At 56.1% G+C, this 21,574-nt stretch overlaps 1 long non-coding RNA gene across 2 annotated transcripts; it reads left to right on the top strand.

Moving 5' to 3' along the window:
• The first annotated feature begins 981 nt into the window (after positions 1–981).
• LOC119878935 lies at positions 982–5,581 on the top strand. Of its 2 annotated transcripts, none has more exons than XR_005387241.1 (5): positions 982–1,117; positions 1,239–1,375; positions 2,272–2,377; positions 4,217–4,358; positions 5,444–5,581. It is a non-coding gene; the product is annotated as an uncharacterized LOC119878935 (long non-coding RNA). The 2 variants fall into 2 exon arrangements; XR_005387240.1 differs by having other exon boundaries at positions 4,217–4,417; positions 5,444–5,563.
• Positions 5,582–21,574: the final 15,993 nt, after the last annotated feature.

The raw sequence follows: 21,574 nt of genomic DNA, 5'->3' as shown, positions 1-21,574 counted from the left end.
CATTTGAAATCAAGTACTCCATCCGCGTGAGGGGCGGGTAGGGGACGGAGTCTAGGAGAGGGGGTAGTTAACAGGGGGCACAGAGGACCCGGGGGGAGGGGAGGGGTGACAGAGAGGGGCGGGGAGGGCTCCGTGGAGGTGCAGGCCCCGCCCAGGGCAGCCAGCACCCCAGGGAGGTGCTGGGGCAGCTGAGGACCAGGTCCTTTCTGCTACCTGGGAGGGGCAGGGGCATCCCAGGGTATCACCTCCTCCGGGAGCCCCCCACACCCCCCAGGAGGGGAAGCGCTGTCCTCATCCCCGCACCCACGGGGAGACTGAGGCTTGGGCCCACCTGGGGCCACAGGGCCCTGGGGAGCTGGGGTCCCCCGCTGCCTGGGCCCCCGCCCCTCAGCGAGCTGCAGGCAGGAGACAAGGAGCACAGGCTGCTCACAGGCACTCCGCACCCCGCTCTGCTCCTCCCTCGAAACAGCAGCGCTGCTGATGCTCCTGGCAGCTCCTGAACCAGATAAATTAACTTAATCTTCCCGAGATTCAGCGAACCTGCATTATCTCCGGTTTCCTCATAAAGTCTAACAGCTTCCATCCAATTAATTACCGGCACAAAACACAGACTCAGAAACAGGGTGGATTCCAAGACTTTGAGTTGCTCCCCACACCAGTTAACCCTTCCCCTCCTGCCGCACTTGGAAGTCTCGCCAGCAGCACAGCTTTGGCCCAGAAGCAGCTCATTACAGGGGAGTCTCCTCACTTCCAAGGGTCCTTGGGGCTGCGTCTGTCCTGCTGCCACTGGTGAGCAGAGCGGTCACTCAGATGGCAGCCCAGGTGACCTGCACAAAATGCACGGGCAGCCCGGATGGTGACGGGACAGGGTCCTTGCAGGTGGGTGAAGGCTGCTCAGCTCTGCCCCCCAGGGCGGGCATCCATGAGGTCTGGCCTTGCCCCCTTGTCCTGGCATCCCCTTCATTAGGAACCTGCGGGCCCCCGAGGAGAGAAAGTCGCCGGCGTCTTGGGGGCTAAGAGGTGGCAGCCCCATTTCCGGAGACGAATTTAGACACCCAGTGTGACAGCTCCTGGGGACCCTGGAGGGCAGCTGAGTGAGCTGGTCCTTCTTCCTCAGGTAACAGCACCTGGTTTCCATCGGGGGGCTCTCCCCACGCTGTCCGGGTGGTCTGGGTAGGGCTGATGGCACCCCCACCCCAGGTGCTCAGCCTCTGCAGACCAGAGCCTTCCGTTCCCAGGACAGGGTGATGGATGCAGGCGTGGCAGGTGGCTGCATCCGCTTGGAGAAGAGAATTTGTCTCGGTGGACGTGACACCGAGGAGATGCTGGTCTGGGACGACGTGGGCACAGGAAACGTGACCCACGAGATAGAGAGGTCAGGCCCTGCTGCCAGGGCTTGAGCTACTGGATCAAACTGCGCCTGAAGCTGCACCATCCTGAGCTTCTCATTATTCCCCTTTGTGCCTGGGTCTGTTCTGTTTTTTTTTTTCTTTTTTTTTCTTTTCTTTTCTTTTTCTTTCTTTCCTTTCTTCTTTCTTTTTCTTTCTTCTTTCTTCTTTCTTCTTTCTTTCTTTCGTTCTTCTCTTTACTTCTTTTCTTTCTTTCTTTCTTCTTTCTTTCTTTCTTTCTTCTTTCTTCTTTCTTTCTTTCTTTCTTTCTTTCTTTCTTTCTTTTTTTTCATTCTGCTGGCTCACAAGCCCACCGGTGTGACATAGGACCCACTCCCCATTAGACATACACCTGGTCCCTGAAATCTCTAGGGGCTTTGGAACATTTCTCATGACTCATTAAGGGTCCTGCTGCTCTGAGCTGGCTCCGCCACAGCCCTGCAGACACCATGCTGGAGTCTGAGCCCCACAAACATCCTGCCCCTTCCTTTGCCACTCCCAGCCAAGGCCCCCGTCACCACTGGTCATGTCCCGCAGGGAGAGGCCCCTCCAGCCCGACCTCAGTGGCCCCCAAGCTCGGGGTGTGCAGAGGGTCCGAGGGGAAAAGCCCTGTTCAGCCTGTCGTGAGGAGGGGTCCGGCAAGCCTGCCCAGTGAAGGCAGAGGTGCCGTGGGCTCTGCCTCAGGGGCCTCGTCACAGCAGGTGGACAGGACACAGAGAAGCTCTCGGAGCAGGTGCAGCTGGGCACGGGGAGAAGGTGGCACCCACCCCCCGGTGTAAGAGGGTCTGCATCTGATCCCAGTCTTCAGAGGACGGGGGCCTGGGGGGTCAGGTCTGCGGTGACCCTGCGTCATGATGGGGGCTCATTTGCACCCCTCCTTCAGCCGCCCCCCAGCTGCGTGAGCACCTACCTCCTGCATCGACCCTGTACTACCGAAGCCTGAGCAACTTTGATCCCACACTGAGCCTGAGGCCGGCAGCAGCTGGACGGTCTGTGAGCACCGCGGTCCCGAGCTGGTGGTGGGGGGGTCTCAGTCTGCAGAGAGAACCTCTGTCCTGACCCATACTGACCCTGGCGAGAAGCCCTGGGCGCTCTGGGCCACCCCGTGCCGGCGGGGGTCTTGGTGGGCCCCCGTGGTCACTGCCCCGACTGACCTCAGAGCAGCCCCTGAGGCTCTCTGCTGGGATTCCCAGTCCCACCTCACAGGCAGGGAAACTGAGGCCAGAGAAGCCTGGTGGACCCACCCGCTCCGGCCCCACACTGATCGGACCCATGAGGGCCGTGGACACCCCCACCTCCCCAGGGGCCAGGCTCCTTGACCAGCACCTTCCAGCGGGGAGGGCATGCGGTGCTCACCTCAGGCCTGGGGCCAGGTGTCACTGCGTACACCCCTGCGCCCGTCTCTGCTGAGTGGACTCTGTCCTGTCTTGCTGGGGGTGCCCGGGTTCAGACCGCGGTGCCCTGACCCTGCCTGTGGGGGGCTCCTGGCCTCACCAGGGGACAGAGGGAGGTGGGGGCACCGAGGGTGTGCATGCCAGGGACGACCTCGAGGAAGGAGGGGCCACGGGGAGCCGCGGAAGGTTGTAGGGGAAGGGCATCCTGCCCCCGGAGTCCCCAGGGAGCCTCTTCATTGGTGCTGAGGCCTTGGCCACGTCCACCCTCACAGCTGTGCCCCCCTGAGGTCGATGACCTCTGTGTCCCCTTAGCGAGGGGTCAGCTGCAGGAGGGCCATAGGGAGGGCGGATCCTGCTGCAAAGAGCTTCATTCAGTGCCCCAGTGTCGGGGGGAGCCGGGGCTGGAGCTAGAAATAGACCGGCAGTGGCCCCACGCGGTGCAGGGCACGGGACCGGGTCCCGGGGTCACCCTTCCTGCTTCTGTGGGAGGAAACCCCAGCCGGGGGAGGCTGTTCCCAACAAGGCCGCCTTGTGTGGCTCTCTGAGGACCTTTCACAGGGAAGCCCAGCTGCAGCCCCCTCCCCTCCAGCGACCCGGGGCCTTCCTGTGGCCCAGGCCAGGAGGCCGGCAGACCCTGGGGGCCTGAGGAGGGCCTGGGAATGGGCCAGACCCACTGGAGCCCCAGCGCCTCCTCCCAGGCAGAGACTTGGGGTGCTGACCCAGGGTTTCCCATGGCGCACACCAGGGGCTCCTCTGTCAGCCCACCAGGGCAGAGAAGTCCATCAGGGAAGAGTGGACCCTGCTGGTGGGCGAGTTGTGGGCGCACTGCTGGGGACACTCGGGATGCAGGGTGGGTGCAGATGCTCTTCCACCCAGATCCCACAGGGGACTGCGGTTCTGAGCACTCTGCCTGTGCAGGGGGACAGCCTGGATCCCCAGGCGAGCTCGTCCTCCCCGGGAGGGCCCCTCTAGTGCTCTCCAGGGAGCCCAGGAGGCCGCAGACCCCAGGACCCAGCTGTCTCTCCAGTACCCCCTGCCCGCTCTCCCCGGGATCTGGAGAGCAGAGCTCTGTGGGCACCACGTCCCGTTGGGGCCGCACTCCACACCACCCTGCATGTCCTCACCAGACACACCCAGGGTCAAACGGACAGCAAGGCATTGACCCAATATTGACAGATTGATTGACTGAGTGACTGTGTGACCGGCGACAGGCTGGCCCAACTGTTGCTTGCTGTGAGCGTGGCCTGGAGCTCCCCAAGGAGGAGCAACTAGGGCACACATTGTAACTGTGCCCCCACGCGCCCCCAGAGCTTCCTTAGGTCATTACATCCCTTCCCGGGCCCGTCCAGCCTTATCGCCAGCATCAGCTGCCCCCCAGGTCTGTGTCAAAGAAGGTTCCGGAACATCCCACTGAACCCTCCCTTTTCTGAAAAGGACGAGGACATATACTATGGCTGCAAATCTTCCGATTTTGGGAAAGGCAGGCTCCTGAATGTCTGAAGATGTGACCTGATGAGTTCTGGGTGACCGTGGGGAGCCCCTTCTCAGAGGCAGATGATCGGAGGTCTCCAGGATGGTGAGCTCTGCAGCTGTCCAGATGTTTGAGGGCGGATTCCTGCCCAGGAACCAGAGACGGTCAGCACCCAGAGGGCGGGCTTCTGCGAGGTTTGGGGCAGGTGGCAGATGTGGAAAAAGGCAGCGACAGGAGAAAGTCCTCTCACACAGGGTTATGCACATGGCACGGAGGTGGTGGTGTTTCCTGCACGGCCATGTGTGTGCCTGTGCGCATACGCATGTGTGAATGTCACTGTGCGCACCCATGTCGTTCATGGGTGTGTGTGCATGCGTGTCATGTGCACATGCACATGCATGTGTGCATGGATGTGTATGTGTTCTGTGCGTGCATTCGCACGTGTACTGTGGGTGTCTGTGAGTGTGCACATGCGTGTGTGTGCATGTGCTGGGGTGTGTATGCACGTGTGTGTCTGGGTCTGCTTGTGCACCCCTGAGCCAGGAGACAGCAGGTGGAGAGCTGGCTTGGGGGGAGTGCTTCCGTTCTCTTTGTGGGCACTCTGCCCCACCCTGGCCTTGGGGTTGTCACACCAGTCCCTCCTGCGCCCAGATCCTCCCCATCTCCTCCCTGGGCCACATGCTGGAGCCGCACAGCAGGCCTGCTCTGAAGGAACCCTGAGCCCAGTGGATGCTGCAGTTTTGGGGCCCGGTCCTGAGACTGCCGGTCCCCCCGCCCCCCCTCCCCAGCCCTGATGAGGAAACAGCCTCGTGGACACAAATTAGTCCCCTGCGTGAGTCCCTGAGAACCTCTTCCTGGAGATGTTTTGTGTTCTCATGGGCTCTTCACAACCATCAGTGTGGAGACGAATCCTCCAGGGTCCAGAAGCAGCAGCATCCTCATTGTCCTCACTGGATCCTGATTGAGGAACGGGATGCGGACAGGGAGGGGAGTGGGAAAATGCTCCTGGGCCTTGGAATGTACTGAGCCGTTTGCGGGGAGCCAGGCCTGCAGGAGGTGGAGCAGGATCCGGCTCTCCAGCTGGGCACACCCCTGTTCTGTTCTGTCAAGGTGGCGGGGGAGGCTGACCTGGCGGGGTCCCCACCTGGCGTCAGGCTAGAAGCCTCTAGAAGGCCTGGTTTGTGTTGCAGGTCCCACGTCCGAGCCCAGACTCTCAGGGAGACCCAGGCCCTTGTCTTTAACCGGCTCCCAGGTGACCCGTGTGGGTCCCACAGCGAGAGAAGCAGCGTGCTGGTGGGAGCGGACTGTGGCTGGCAGTTGAAGCGCCCAGCACCCCCGCTCACCCACCCACCCGCTCACTCAACAGCCTCTCTCGTGGGGACTCGCTGGCGCAGGGGCCTGTGGTGAGCGAGCGGACCCCGGGCCCCGGGGGCATGGCCTTCACACTGAGCTGGGGGACATGGTGTGTGGCCGCGGGGGCCATGCGGGGAAACGGTTGGCACCAAGGGGTTACCTGCAGAGGCCGAAAGGAAGGCCGAGGGCTGGAACCCAGGGCGCTCAGGCCAGACAGCAAAGCTCCGGCGGTCTGCGTGGGATGACTTTCGGGAATCCAGCAGCCACCAGGAGCTCCCGAGGCCTCAGTGACAGCACAACTGAATTGCTTTTCAGGCCACTGGTCCATGAACGCAAGATGCGGAGTGAAGCCTTGGAAGGCCTGGAAAGCCTAGAGGCTGTGTCTGCGCAGGAGACCGTTCTGAACGCCAAGTGCTGCCCGCGTCAGCTGACACACCACAGTTATTAATTATGGATGCTGCTGGAATCTCTGCTGCACAGTTGGGACCATCAAATATACACAGCGGCACAAACCACCCAGCAAATGGGAGGCAACGGGGTAAAGGACCCGCCAAGAGGGGCGCACGGGACAAACTTGGTGCCAAGTGCCTGTGGGAAGAGCCACCCTTGCCGGTCCCTGTGACCTCCCCTCAGGATCCCAGGGGAGGAGATCCGTGTGTCGGTCACCCAGGGGACTCGCTGAGCGCCCGCTGTGTGCTAGGCCCCCGTGCCAGGCCCAGGGGAACGGCAGTGCCAGGGCAGGCCCGCGTCCTAGAGCACCTGCGCTGGGCAGCAGGGGGCACTGGGGCATCTGGGAACAGTGGAGCGCCTGTGGCTGTGTCTTCCCTGCTGGGGCAGGCTCGGAGGAGACCTGCTGGGGATGGAGTCTTGAGTCTGCCTTGAGCTCAGTTTGCCGTCACTGGTCCCCACACAGGTTCGGCAGCTGTGGGTGGGTCCTTTGATGAGGCCCTGTGTCTTCTGGATGCAAAGCACTCGGGATTCCAGTCAGGTCCCCTCTGAATAATGCCGGGGGGTGGGGGCATAACATGTTCTAGGTCCTAGCTTCCGGGGAGCTGGGGGCTGCTGGGCGGAGCCCACAGAGTGCAGCTTCGAACCATCGTGTCATGATTCAGGGGGAAGAGAAGCGTGGGCAGAGCCTGGGCGGGGAGCCCCCTGTGCCCGGGCCACTGATGCTCAGAGGAGGGCCTGCCGCGGGTTGGCCCCCTACCTGTTTCTCTGAGGGCCAGCTCCAGAGCAGGTGCTGCCGGGGGCTTCCTCTCGGGGTCTGGAGCCCAGGAGATGCTCAGCAGCCCTGGGGAGGGAGGTGTTTATGGCTCCATTCACTTGCCCACCAGGAAGAGCCTGGCCTCCCAGAAAACCTGACAGTCCCATGTCTGCCCGCTTGCTTGTCCAGGAGAGGCTTGTTGGTTAAGAATAAGACAGGGTTGTCCTCTGGTGCAGAAGGAGGAAACAACCAGAAACACCATCCTCTTCTCTGCTGTTGCTGGGTGTAAATGCCAATGAATCCCCTCTTGGAGGACAGTGCTGAGTAGAAGAACCCTCCCAGGAAAGGCCAAGTTTCATTCAAACCTTTGTATCTGGCTTCCCTTGTCCGGAAAGGTTTGAGTCTGAGTAGGGAAATCATGTCTCCCTTACTCCCTCTCCCTCTCCTGTTGGAAATGAAATCCAGTGATTCTTCCGAGGATAACTCTAGAATAATCTGATGCACATTTCTTTTCATTTATTTGAGTTGGAGAAATCCAGTGGCCAATTTGGAAGCTTTGTTTTTCTGTTCTTTGCTACACAGAAGTCACCAAGTAGCCAAATTCCTACCCCTAATGCTAATTAGCTCAGTCTGCAGGCCCTGAGGTAGTCCACTTTTTTTTCTAAAAACAGAAATAAAATATTAAACTATTATAACTGTGTGAGTCTGTGTAGGAGGAGGGACTTTGTCATCCCTCTATTCCCTGTGAAGTATGCTGGCAAAGCCGAGCCTTCCCAGAGAGAGCTGAATTTCTGAGAGGACAGCTTTGTGATGTTTTGCTTCTTTCCCAGGCGTGCTCCTAGTGCACAGGAGTGAAGTTAGCCCTGGACAGAGTCTCCCCTCTGAGTTTAATACCTGGTCATCTAGCATCCTGGAAGCATCGGGAAGTCTGTAAGAGCTGAAAGCGCAAGTGTCAAATGGTAACACGTGAAACTTGGGCGAGCTCCTGCCACCAGCTGCCTGTCCCCTCTATTCTTCATGGGCCTCCCTCATTATAGTAGGCGTGTGGCCACGGTACAGGTGGTGGAGATGATGTGCTAAGGAGTGTGGAGAAGATATTTTTACAAGGCAGGGATCTAGTTGCAAAGGACTGAAACCCGGTTGCTGTGGATCAAAGAGAAAAGATGTTTTTGTTTGCTCGTTTGTTTGTTTGTTTGTTTGTTTGTAAGCCTTGAAGTGGCCACTGGACCCTCACTTCTGTGGCTGTGGCCAGACTCAAGTCTTCATGGAAACAGGAGTAGAGCTTCTTGCCGTCTGCTGCCAGGCGATCCTGGTCAGGCCCCCGTTCGCAGCATCTTCTGTTCAGTACTAACCACCCCAGAGTCTAAACCATCACCACATGTAGAGGTGTATTTGTAGTTGTCTAAGTAACAGATGGATGAAATATGAATGAAATACATTCAATGAGATGAAGCACAGAAACTAAATATGCAACTAAATACGCCAAGTGACTCATCCCATGATAAAACTCACAGGTCTCCCTGGGCTGTGGTTGCTCCCTCCGTGCCAACAGGCAGCTCGGGCTGGACTGGGGGCTGGGGGATGTCAGGCAAGAATTTCAATCCCCTCCAGCCTGTGTCTCCTCGTCTGTGATATGGGGCAACATCAGGGAGCTGGGGGTCCACTGAGGCCATCACAGGAAGCATCTCTGGCACTTTCCCAGCAAGGGCCAGTCAGTGTGGCTCTCTTTCCAAGTCACCTGCAGGAGGAAGTCTGCCAAGAGCATGAATGTGTGCCAGTCAGGCCTCTCCAGTCCTAAGCTATGGACTGTGGTACAAACTGGAAAAAGTGAAGCAGGGGGGCATGTTGCCCTGAAAGAGACAAGTCCCAGGGATGGAGGTGCAGGAGGTCCAGGGCTCACTGCAGAGGGGGGTGTGTGTGTGTCAGTCTCAGCACTGCTCTCTGTGGTCGCAGAACTCCTCAGCTCCCCGTGGGGTCCTTCCATCCTCATTAAGAAGGGGTAACTAGCAGGGGTCCTACAACCCGGTCGGAGAGATGGGTAACCCGGGACGTGGTTTGCCAAAGTCAGGGACAGAGAGCTCGCTGCCCCCACTCCCCCAGTGTGGCCACCTCCCCACCGTAGTGCCATGAGATGCACCATCCATAGATGAACCCCCCTTCAGAAATGTTGGCCCCTGGGCGCTGGAAGGAAAGGCCTCCTGAGCCCATGGCAGGCAGGACACCTCAGGGTGGAAGATATTCTTCCCCTTTGTGCCTCCATCAGGGCAACATGACATGATTGTATTTTTCTGCTGAGCCCCCAAAGCTTCTCGGAGGACCCATCACCTGAGTCCTTCGGGGTCCCAGGCACCAGTGTAGCCAGAGCATCACCACGTCCTTCCCCCCACGGCCAGCATCACAGACCCTGAGCTGGGGGAGGCTTGGGGCTGTGCTCCCGCCGAGACCCGGGCAGAGCTAGGCTGCTGCCCTCCCATGCCTGCTGTGGCCACTCGGTTCCCGACAGCTGTGACTGTTCCCAGCTCTCGGTATCAACCTCATTTTGAGTGATGCTGTACATGCGTTGTGTGCTGTTTGTTCCTAGCACTTTGTGAAAGGTTCTAATGGCACCAGCACGTGCTCCTAAATGGTTTTTATTTCTAACTGGTTTGTCAGCTGTGTACAGGCGCCCTATGGAGAAACTACTGAGCAACATGATGAAAACAGAATCAATATCAAAAACACTGAGAGGCCAAATGGAACACAGAGCCTTGTAAATTAGGACAAACCCCCCAAGAGGATGAAGTCAGGAGGAAATGTGTGCAAGGACCACTCTGCTATCGATGACGGACCTTCGATGTCTGTGCATCCTCCTTCCGTGATCCTTGTCGGACAGATTACTGTCTCCTCTGACTATTACCAACATACCGAATTTGGAAGAAGGAGGTGAATACATCACCAGATATGGAAGGCCGTAACAAATTATGTCACAGAGACGTTTGCAGGGGTAAGAAAAATTATTGCAGCAGCCAAGAAAAAAACAAAAAATTGGTTGCCATGGTCTGAAAGTTTGAGCCCTCCTAAAATTCATGTTTAAATCCTCACCTTCAATGTGATGGTCTTAGAAGATGAGGCCTTTGGGGGGTGAAGTCCCGGGAATTAATGTTCTCATAAAAGAGACCTTGGGCTCTGTCCCTCTTCCCCGCTTGAGGGCACAGCAAAAAGCCCGCATCTATGAACCATGAAGCAGGGCTCACCAGGCACTGAACCTGCCGGCCCTCCACCTGGGACAACCCAGCTTCTGGAACTGTGAGAAATCAGTGTGTTCTATTTGTGAGTGCCCAGTCTCTGGTGTTTTCATAGCAGTCACTGGAGGGTTGCACGAGTGCCTCTTTCCTGGCTCCTACACCCCCAGCAGCACGGGTCAGGGAATGTTCCATCCATAGGTCACCATGACAAGTCCTTTGTGGTTAAATATGGTTAAATACCCCAAGAAGGACACGTTAGCCCGAGGCTGGCAGGAAGCCCCCATGGAGGGAGATACGACTGGGAACCAGGGGTTGGGGCTATAAAGGCAAAAGTGAGTTTCAGGATGAGTGTGGGCAGCACAGATGTGGCAGCTGACCCTGTCCCCCCAGGACACTGTGGCCAGCAATAGGACTCCAGCCTCACCTGTGTGCCTGGCCTGGACAGATGGCTGGAGACAGGCATGAGCTTCCATGGCCACTTCCTTCAGCAGGAAACACCTGAGAAGTTGTTCGGATGCCTCCGTCTTGGGGGGTGGTCTTGAAATAAAAGGCAGAGGAATATTTAATAAAGTCTCAAGAAATAAAAAGTGAAAGAAGTGTGTGGTGGTTTCATGTGGTTGCCTTGGAAACCAGACATCCCGACAGAGGATGATGCAGAGACAAGGGTTTGGAGTTTGAGGTGTTTCTGAGGAAACTGGGCTTCCTTCATCTGCTGTTTTCTTCTAGAAAGTGCAAAGCAGGGGCAGGAGCAGGTGCCTGTGTGTGGGCTGCAGGGGTTTCGCGGCTGGGCAGGAGGGTGCACCTGTCCACAGTGGCCCTGAAGGGGCTCCCAGGCAAGGTGTCCTCAAAGGAAGCGAGAGGCCAGTGATTGCCCGATGGCCCTGTCTGGCGTCTGGCATCTGCCAGCACTCTGTTTCCGTCAGGCCCTGGGAAATGACCCTCCACCTCCAGCCTCCATTCCAGTAGCACTTCGGGAAACACACACCAGGCACATGTTTGTACTCGTGAATGGGCAGGTCATGCATGTTACTAGAAGAGAAACTGGAGTATCCTGAGGTTCAGTCTTCCAGTTTTCTTCCCGTTCTTCCTTTCCTTCTTTTTAAAATTCCCTCCTTCCCATCTTCCCATCCCACTCCCATCCTTTCTCTCTGGTCATCCTCGAGCCTGGGCACAAGCCCTGGTGACTGGTGATCATGCATTCACACACCCTGCATCTCCCAGGCATGCAGGACGATGGCTCTGCAAGTGTCCACAGTGCCCTGAGGCCCTGGAGCCTGAGTTCCTAGCGTTGCCACTTCCCTTCTTCTTCCATGGGAAAGCAGGTGGGTCTCTGGGACTCAGGACCTGGTCTGCCCCCTTCATCATCCCAGTGTGGCTATGTAACTCTGACCCTCTCGGTTTTAAACTAAAAAAAGGTGTAGTACTAAAACCACCATAATAGACCCCAGGCACAGGGAGACCCAGGGTTCTGGCCAGGCCATTGGTAATTGTTTCTTACCTTCTATTCCATTTTTGGGTATGGGAGGGGGGCAGGTGAGTGAGGATGTGGCAAGTGGGGGGTAGGAGAGGACATGTGGAGATGGGATGGGATAGAAGGGGGTAGGTGGCTATGTCTTTATCCTCATATTTCTTGCCACCCTGGGGGAGAGTAGGAAGCGAACATCGGACAACAGTAGCAAAGACCTCTTGGTTTATTTAACTTTGCTCTTGTCCACACTGAGGAGTTCTGGTGAGATGAGGTCCTGTTTCCTGCCCGAGGGTTAGGCTGTGTAGGTGACACCTAGAGTTCTTGCATTTGCCATAAGGGATCCCTGACAGTGCCTGATGTGTTGTGTGGAGCTGACATGTGGCAACACTTGTCTATGCCTTCTTATCCTCCAACATCACCTGTTTCCTGCCACATGAGCTCTGGGGTGATGGTCCAGGAGCAAGCACCACGTCCCTCCAGCCTGCTGACCAGGATCCATTCCTGACCCCCTGAGACCTTGGCTCTCAAAGTCCATCCCCTTGTCCCATGGGTTCCACATCCTGGACATCATCTGGTGGCCACTGACTTGACTGGTGTCATTTGCTCTGGAAGGGAAGACTCTTTATTGGCTTCTTTCCCGCTCACACTGTGGCTGTGCTTTGGCCACACTCCCTGAGGGCAAACTCCACCTTCTCCATCTTTGTGTCCTCAGCATGCAGAACATAGTCGAGCCATCACGAGGACTCACTCAGTCTTTTGAATTGTTCAATTCATTTGTTCATTCAACGGATATTTATTTATTTATTAAATTTATTAAATTCTGGAATGCCTGGGGAAGACTCAGTTGGCACCCCTGCTCTGAAGGTCCTTACAGTGAGTGAGGAGATAGGCAAAAAATGAGCAAACATGAGCATGGCAGTAGCCAACAGAAACAATGGAGGTGATGGGCCATACTCAGGAGGGAGTATGCCTCAACCTGGGGACCCCTCAGAGCTGCCTAAAGCTGGTTCCCAGAGCCACATCCACCTGAGTCAGGAAGGCAAGGTGGTTCCCAGGATAGAATGAGCTGGGAGTGTCTCGGGTCAGGATGCCTTTGCTGTATAGTCGAGCCCATAGGCAGGACCACTCACGGCTGCCAGGGATGTAGGAAGTGTGGACTCTTCAGGAAGGCTGGAAGGGTTGGTCTCCACAAGGGATGTTGAAGGTGGTTTCCACAAGGATGTTGGAAAAGGTAATCTCTGCAAGGGATACCAAGAAAGGTGGTCCTCTACAAGGGATGCTGAGACGTGTAGCCTCACAAGTGCTGGGAAATGTATTCTCTGCAAGGCATTCTGGAAAATGTAGTCTCTGGTGAGAGATGGGTCGGCTAACATCAGAGGTTGGGTGTCTGATTCTGAAAAGAAGAAGGGGAGATACTGGTGGACACAAGGCCTCTGCCATGCCCTGCAGTACCTTGTTCCTTTAATGCTTCATAACTTTTGTCATAATCTGAATCTTCCTATTTGCAATAGATCTGTTCCTGACAAGGCAAGGATTACAATACTGGATTAGAAACAGTTATATGATGACCAGGGTGGGCATAATTATGAAAACCAGGACTCTTTATTTCTTCTCAATGATTATTTCCCCAAAAACGCTTAATAGGGGTTGCAAAAGCACATGTCCTCTGATACTAGACAGGACACATAGGCCTGTGAAACAGCTGGGTGTAGGAGAACAGGTGGTGGTGAGGAGTGGGGGGCAAACTTGACCCACCTGAAAGCAAGAAAAATACAAAAAAAAAAAAAAAAACAGTTTCAGAACTTGAGTCCAAGCAAAGCTGTTTTGAGGGTCAGACCTAGCACTCCAGTAGTTTGCAAACCAAACCATGGCTAGTATATAATGACAGGATGATTTCCAAACCCATCATAACTTAAATACATGGCCATTCAGGAGATATGCTGTGCACTCGCAGATGGCAATGAATATCACCTCTGGGGTTTGCCAATTTCATAAATCCCGACTGTCATTTCGTGGGTGGAGACCCCAGGAACCCCCATACATGTCCCCTCTAAGCAAGGTCTGTGGAAGCCTGAGGATTTCTAGCAAAGTGCTCACTGACTTGGGCCTCCCACAGCGTCCTGTCCACCCCCATCGCCACTTCCATGGGGCCCATTGATGACAGCTCCCGGGGGTGACTGCAGCTCAGCCTCAGCTGGCTCAGGAGGATGGAAATTGGGTGATGCTGCATTGGTGGCCCAGCTCAAGAGGGAACCGGCTGATCAACAGAACATGCTGGAACTCCCAGGGCAAAGAGCTAAACTTGGAGAACTGAAAAACTTCAGTCTGAGCAGAATCCCCAAAAGAGAACATGACGCAGATACAGCTATTCCTCCCTGGGCACCCTGGCCGCCTCTGCAGGGGCCCTTTAGGGGGACACCCAGGTGCGCACACATGCTCACACATACATGGACACCACAGACATCATTGACCTGAGCTGGGAGCCTCACCAGCTCTCACCTCCTTCTGGTCTCCATGGGAGAGGCACTCATTTCTCACAGCCTGTAGGACAGGGTCCAGACAGTGACCTGTCGGCTCAGTCCAGGCTGCACCTGCTGGCAGAGGACATCACAGGAGATTTCAATGCTCCACATTTGGTTTCTCCTGGATGACGGTAAGACCTGACAGCCAGGTCTGTCCTACACACTGTGGGGAACTGAGGCACTCAAGTCCCCAACACACTTGTGGGGAACTGAGCACTCAAGTCCCGACACAGTCCTGGGAAAGGCCTGAGATGAGTTTCTGCACCTATTGCTTGGCTGGCTTCTCGCAGTCCCGACACCTCCGTCTATCTTCCTGTCAGATTCCCTTATTAAATTTCATCAGGGCTCCCAAACTGCTTCTCTCATTCTGGCTGGGGTAGAGTTAACGAAGGACCTAAGCAAAGACAGTCTGCAGGCAGTCAGGCCCTCTCAACTGGCAGGTTCTAATGCAGAAGGAGCTGGAAGGCAGACCCACGGCAACAGGGAGACCACGCTGCAGGGAGCGCCTGACGCAGAGGCCTCTCCCCGAAGAGCCAAGCCCTGGTCCTACTCTGACCTGCAGACAACCTGAAGCTCATGGATCTAGTGCCAGGGGAACATTTGCATTGAGTTTGCTTCGGCCACCAGGCCCTGTGCTAGCAAGTGTGTGGTGAGTGGAGGTGAGGAGGTGCCAGGATATTGGGATTGGTTCAAAGACTAAGGATAATTATGTGAATTAGCTCCATACATTGAGCATCTTATTTATGTCACACGACTCTGTCCCATTTCTCTGAACAGCCTAGTGAGGAGGCACCCATGGCCACTTTCCATGGGGAGAGAAAGGAGGGTCAGAGAGGCTTAGGCACTTCCTTGAGGGCCACATAGGAGGTCTGGGGTGGCCCTGAGAGGAGACTCAGGTGGCCCAGGGCCCAGGGGCCCAGGGGCCCAGCTTTTTCCTACAAGCTGCTTCCTGCATCTTCATGATTCCTACCTCTGAACCGTTTCTTCTAAGAACACAACACACTCAGCCTTGTTTTGGGCTCCTGCCTCCTTGCCTCAGAGACCACAGACAGTAGGACTGCCCTCTGCTCACACATACTCTTCTGTCACTGCCCCCGGGGTAAGCCCTGTGGATAGAGGGGGACATGGGAAGAACTGGTGAGGAGCCCCCAGTATGAATTCAGGGAAAGATCCTTCCTGTCTTCCACCACATTCCCACTGATGAGTGTGGAGGCAATTCTGCTCTTCTGTCAAAACTGCAGAAAATATCCTTGTACCTCAGTTATTGGGACACATGGGAGCCTCTCTGCAGGAAATTTCCATAACACAGACCCAAGTTCTTCGAAAGCCCCTGATAAATATTCATTATGTGCATAAGTATATCTAACACCTACCTGTGAGTAGCAGGATCCCACATGGAGTGACTTCTTGAAGATGCACCAAGTGAATTTCTCCTCATTCTCTTATCTTCCTCCCGCATTCATCACATCTTCACATCATCATGACATCACCATCATCATCACCATCGTTGTCACCATGATGACCACGTACATCATCACCACCATCAACTACACAATCATCATCATCACCACCGCCATGATCATCATCATCATCACTGCATTACCACAACCATCATCATCAGCATCTCACCTTGACCACCACCACCAGCATCACCACCATCATTATCATCACCACATCATCACCATCATCACCATCATCCTCATCATCACTGTCACCATGACCCACCACACCATCACCCACATCATCAACACCATCACCACCACCACCATCAAACAGTCATCATGCTAATCATCATTGTCACCATGACCCGTCATACCATCATCACACCATCATCTTACCATCACCATCGCCACCATCATCATTCTCAACAGTTACAATCTCCTGGAAGCTTCCATTTACAAGGAGCTGAGCTACGAAGGTTTGCACACATTCACGTACTGCATCTTCCCACCACTCACATGTTGAGTGAGCTCACTTATTTCACCAACACTCAGTGGAGATCTTAATCACCTGGACTACTATACATCTGATGATAATCTTCCTCCTACGGCATTATCCTCCCAGTAGCACTCACTGAGTGGCTTACTGTTTGCCAGGAATGATAATTACTCATGCAGTTCTCACAGTGAGCACCTCGCAGTAAGGACTGTTGTCATCCCCATTTTTACAACCGAGGCAACTGAGCCTCATGGAGGTAAAGTTTACTTGGCCAACACCAGCAAGCCACGGAGCAGCAGAGCCTGCATTTGAGCCAGAGAGTCTGGCCCCACATCACAGATCAAAGAGGACCACTCCACTGCCTGCCAGACACACAGGCCACTACAGTGTGATCTGGTCCCTCCTCCTTACACAAACTATCTCCCAAGTCCCTGAAGACCCAGCAGTAGGAGGGTAGAGGGGAAAACACATGGTCTTCAGATCCTAGCATGGGAGATTTTTCCACATATACGCAGTCGAGCTGGGAAAATGTGTCCAGGAAGCAGACGCTCTGACTCGGACAAGGCTGGCCTGCTATCAGACCAGGGCGAGGCTTCCACTCCAGACCATCTTAGCATCTTGCCAGGAGGCTCTGCTCCTCATTTCCCCTTCATTGCAATTCCAAGGTTTTGCTCAAGGTAGGACAGGTGAGAAACTGTCCCTACCCACAAAGAGCAGACGGCGTTCTAGACAGAGCAATCAGGGGGAATGGATTCTAGGAACTGGTGCAGGTAAGACAGGCTGACCTGGGGGAGGGCTGCGTCCCCTGACTGATAAGCAGCTGCAAAGGGCGTGTGGCCCTGTCCCTCCCCCAACTGGCCCCCAAGCCCAGATGTCTGCAAGTCTCCCCACGGTTCGTCTCCAGAGAGGCAATCGGGCTCATTAGATCAGTGAATGCCCGGCATCAATACTCATCAAGAATGTATGCTGGCTAATCCTCCCTCTTCTGCTTTGCTCTGGAGACGGAGGTCTCAGCCCTCCCAGGGTCATTCACAGCATTTCCAGAACCCGTAGCTGGGCTGTATATGTGCATAGGATCCTGGAGTGTCCACTCGATGGAGCCCGGGGTTTCTGTTCTCCCAGGACCGGGGTCAGGGATGCCAGTGTCCTCATGGAGAGGAAACCTTGTGGGCCGCCCTCATTGCACTGCTCAGGCACAGCTCTGCACCGGGATCCAGGCTCTGCACAGTGTAGTGGCTGCGGATGGATGTCAGCTCAGGACCCTCTGCTGGGACTCCAGAGCCCCTCCCTGCAGGGGAGGAGACAGAGAGGTGCTGCGCTTGGGTGCCGATTGGACAGAGGCCCCGAGGACGCGCCACTTTCCCAGCAGCCAGAGTGGGTTGTTTTCAGAAACAGACTTGTAGTAAGAAGGGATTTACTTCAGGATTCACGTGTGTGTGTTGTGTGTGTGCTGTGTGTGTGTGTGTGTGTGTGTGCAGGTGGAGGACGCTGTTTCCAATGCATGCCCCTCCAAAACAAACTCCCAGGACAGCTGGGGTGGGAAGTGCTGTGTCTCTCCCTCCCTGTTGGAGATTCATAAACAGAGGAGCTCCAAAAGCCTCTAAGTGACAGTGTCCTCGGGAAAACAGAGAACGAGGTTCCCCATGGTCAGCCCAGAGCTCCCAAGGCTGTGTTTGAACGTAGGGCCCCCTTTTTACAGGAATGACTGAGAGCTCTGGGGAAATGCTGATCCAGAGCAAGTTTTCATTATTTTCACTTCATTATTAGTATGAGAGTTTCTTCCAACTCCCAATTCCCAAACAGGCCCTGACGTGGCATTGAAAACTATAAGGCAGATTTATTTTGGTCTTAACTCAAGTCTCAAGTGGCGGAAACACAACACGCAAAGCAGCTGTTGCAAAAACTAGAATTTACTGCCTCATATACACAAACATCTAGGGCGATGGCTTTCAGGCATGGCTCGATCCAGGGGCTCACGTGACAACTCTCAAGATTTTGTCTTCCTTTCCATCTCACAATCTGATTCCTGCATTGTGCTTAGGCTCTCCCCGTGCGGCTATCAAGTAGCTTCCTGGACCACAGTGTCACTAATATGTGCATCTTCTAGAAAGCTCAGCACTCTTCTTTCTCATCATTTGAGTGAAAAATCGAGGGCGAGTCCTCACTGCTCCACCCAGTGCTCTCCGTCCCCCACTAGGTCAGACTCTGGCAGGGGAATCTGATGATGCAGTTAGCTGGGCTTGGGTCGCAGAGCCATGATTAGCTGAGCAGAGGAACCAGCCCTCTGACCACATAGAACGATTCAGGAGATGGCTCTCCAAGGAAAATGCAGGGCCAGTTACCAGAAGAAAGTGGACTGTGTGCAGATCCAGCCACACCAGCAAATGCCCATCATCCTTCACATTCCAGATCACCTGCGGGCCCCTGCCTTTCTACGGGTGCCCTCCTCGGGGGCAGGTCCCCATCTCCCGAGCCTGCAGGCCACACCTGGTCCACTCCGCTCACTGTCCTCACGGTGTGTGGTTGTGTGTGTGGTACCCGTTTCAGTCAGACCAGCCCTGGAGAAACGCATCTGAACTCACGCTTGCTCTGTGACCCCAGCTCTTAGCACCATGCCTGTGATTCTCAGGTGTTCAGGTGACCGCCGCAGGACACAGGAACGAGTGACTGAACAGAAATTGGATCCGAGTCAAGGCGATTTCCTGCTCCGATCTGTGCAGGTCCTCCTCTCCGTCTTAGACAATATCATCTACCAGGATAGCCAGCTGGAGGCAATGAGCATGTGTGTGCAGACTAAGCCTCTGACCTGCAGTGACGGCCACGGGGCATCGTGTCGGGGTCTGAATGTCCAGGTTCAGTGTGATGCCTGGGTTCCCGAGGCTGGAGGTCTGTGAGGCTGGTATGTGCAGGACCTGGGCAGTGAGGACCGGAAGGCTTGAGAAGCACCCTCCAGCTCAGCTCTTCCCAGACACACAGATCTGCTCACTCGTGGAGACCAGTTTGGTGACCCTGGCGCCCACTCCTGGGGTGGGGGTGGGGGGCACGGTGTCACCACAGGGTCCAGTACACAATCACTAGTCAGTCCGATTCCAGCCGAGGCTTGAGTCAAGTGCATGGGGTCACTGCACTCCTGGCAGGTGTGCTGCAGAATTCCCACACGTGGGGAGGACGGGTGGGGGTCCGTGTGGTCCAGACCCCCATACTGAGTCGGGGAGGACATGGGATGGTGCTGGGGGCCCAGATGCGTTTCCAAGATCCGAGGAGATTATTCTCCTTACAAGAAAGTGAGAAGGCTTTACCTCGGTGTCCTTAAGAGAGTCCCCTCCTCACCCCCAGGCTGAGGAACCACTGCCTGAAAACACAAAGGGAAGTCGTCCTCCAGAGCCTTCCAGAAGACAGAGGGAGTGAAGCTTCCAGACCCCCTTGGGATGAGATGACTGTTCTGGCGAGTCGCTAAAACTGGGAGGAACCGGCCTCTTCTCTCTGTGCGGGCCCAGCTGTTCTGGACATGAAGCATTTACAGGAAGCTTGTCTGCGAGCTCCTTGAAACAAGATGCTGGACAGACCATTGTCTGCCCAGTCTCTTGGATCCTGGACACGCCCAGTAAGGGGAAGCACGTAGCTAAAAATCAGAATGTTCTTGCCAGGCACATGTCCTGGCATCTCTTCCCTCCACCCGTCAGAGCCTAGGGGTGCGGGTGGGTGCCCAGGGTGCGTTTCAGCCCCAGGTACCCACGCACCTGCCTGCGGGCCTGCCAGCCCCAGCAGAGGTTCCCAGAGGACCGTTGGATCCTCCTCCGGGTAGGGGTCTGCAGGACAATGAGGGAAGCACACCACTCTGGGTGCAGTCACCCCTCTTTGGGAGCCCAGGTGGCTGTGCAGCTTGCAGAAAGGGCCACTCAGGCTATCTGTGCATTTCCCGGAAACACTGCCTCCTCAGAGCAGGCGTCCTGCCCTGCTCTGGTCCTGCGGGTGTCAGGAGAGGAATGGAGGCACAGAGGCACCTGGGGCGTGGACCAGGGTCACCGGACCCCTCTGGGCCTCAGCTTCCTCATCTGGGGCTGGAGGGCGCTGTAAGGTGGCCGGGGATGCAGACCTTGGGTGGTTGTGCTGGGGGCCGTGGGCTGCTCAGTGAGGGGTCACAGAGGCAGTGAGTGAGGCCACCCCGCGGGGACATCCATGCCCTACGTAGTGAGGACTGTGCCCTGCAACTGCCTGACCCGTCCAGTGGCCCCCCGGGGCTGTCCCCAGATCCCAGGGATCCATGTCGCCCTAAGCCTCCCACCAGGTTGTGTGAGGCCAAGCCTCCGAGCAGCCCCGGCCCGCGCGTGGTCATTATCACACCTTGTACTGGGAGAACGGTCACAGAGCGGTCCGAATCAAAGTCGTGTCCCAGCCAGGGATAAGCACAGTTGGCTTGGCCTAGACCTGACCGGACTCCCCCTGCGGAGGGGGTCCCCAGACAGCCCAGACGCAGCATCTTTGCTCTCTGCTCAGGATGGGCCCAGCACCCCGTGGTCCAGAGCAGGACCCAGGGCTGGGTCGGCTCCTGAGTGCAGCCCCCTCTCCAGCTGTTCCTGCCTCCGTCGCCCATAAGGAGGCCTTTCAAGGCCGTGGTGCGAGGTAAGGAGCTAGTAGCCTCACCCAGAGAACCGTCCCACAACCTGGGGGCGGTCCAGGCGCATCCCGTCCCATGTGCTCGTGAGAAACACATGTTAAACTACGCGTATATACTTTACCATTTACGTAGCATTTCCTGATCCCTGCTGTTTGACTCCCGGTGGTTAGAACCGGGTGGTGCAGTGTCCAGGTATTTGGGGATTCTCCGGGTACTGACTTCTAGTTTAATTCCATGACTCTCAGAATGCACCGTGTCAGTATCAACTTGAGTTTTCATGTGGCCCAGATAAGCCTGACTTGGCGCCGTCTGTGTGTGCCCAGAATGATGGCACTCTGCCGTCAGCGTGCAGAGTGTTCTGGAATGTTCTGCTGAGTGCAGAGACTCGGGCGTGTGCTCCGGGGCATCACAACGGTGGTGACGTCCCGCCTGCTGGGTTCCCGACCTCCGAGGGGCAGCAGGGAAGCCTCTGCTCTAAGTGGGGCCGTGTGAGTCTTCCCCTGGGGGAGTGCACGGCCGTGGAAGAGCGTGGACCGTGTCCTGGAGAAGACACTTGCCCGTCATTCTGTCCCGGCCGGCTCGGCCCTGCTCTCTCCCTGCTCCGGAGCCCGCTTGGCCCGAAATCAGCGGTTCCCTCGTGCTTTATGGTGTGGTGTGTGTGGGTGCTCCTCCAGTCCTCCTGTGCCAGCAGAGAAGGTGGCTTTCCATGGCCGGGGACAGCCGGCTCCCGCCAATCGCTGCCCCGAGGTGCAGGGTCTCTGGGCCCCGGCCGCGTGCAGCTGCTTCCGGGCAGCGCGGGACCACGACGGCGGTCCTGTCGCTTCTCTTCCCTGCGTGTGTTGTTTCTCTTCCCCGAGTCTTCCGGCGTCTCAGGTTTAACTGCAGGTCCCAGGGTCCCCGTCCAGCGCCTCAGTGAACCTTGATTCAAACCTCGTTCTGAAACATTTCGTCATGGTTGAAAGAGGATCTTGAAATCACGGGCTTCCACCTGCTG

Source organism: Canis lupus, unplaced genomic scaffold (genome assembly GCF_011100685.1).
Source record: "Canis lupus familiaris isolate Mischka breed German Shepherd unplaced genomic scaffold, alternate assembly UU_Cfam_GSD_1.0 chrUn_S2116H2315, whole genome shotgun sequence".
Taxonomy (NCBI): Eukaryota; Metazoa; Chordata; class Mammalia; order Carnivora; family Canidae; genus Canis; species Canis lupus.
Note: the sequence above shows the minus strand (reverse complement) of the source record. Positions and strands in the feature narration are given on the sequence as shown.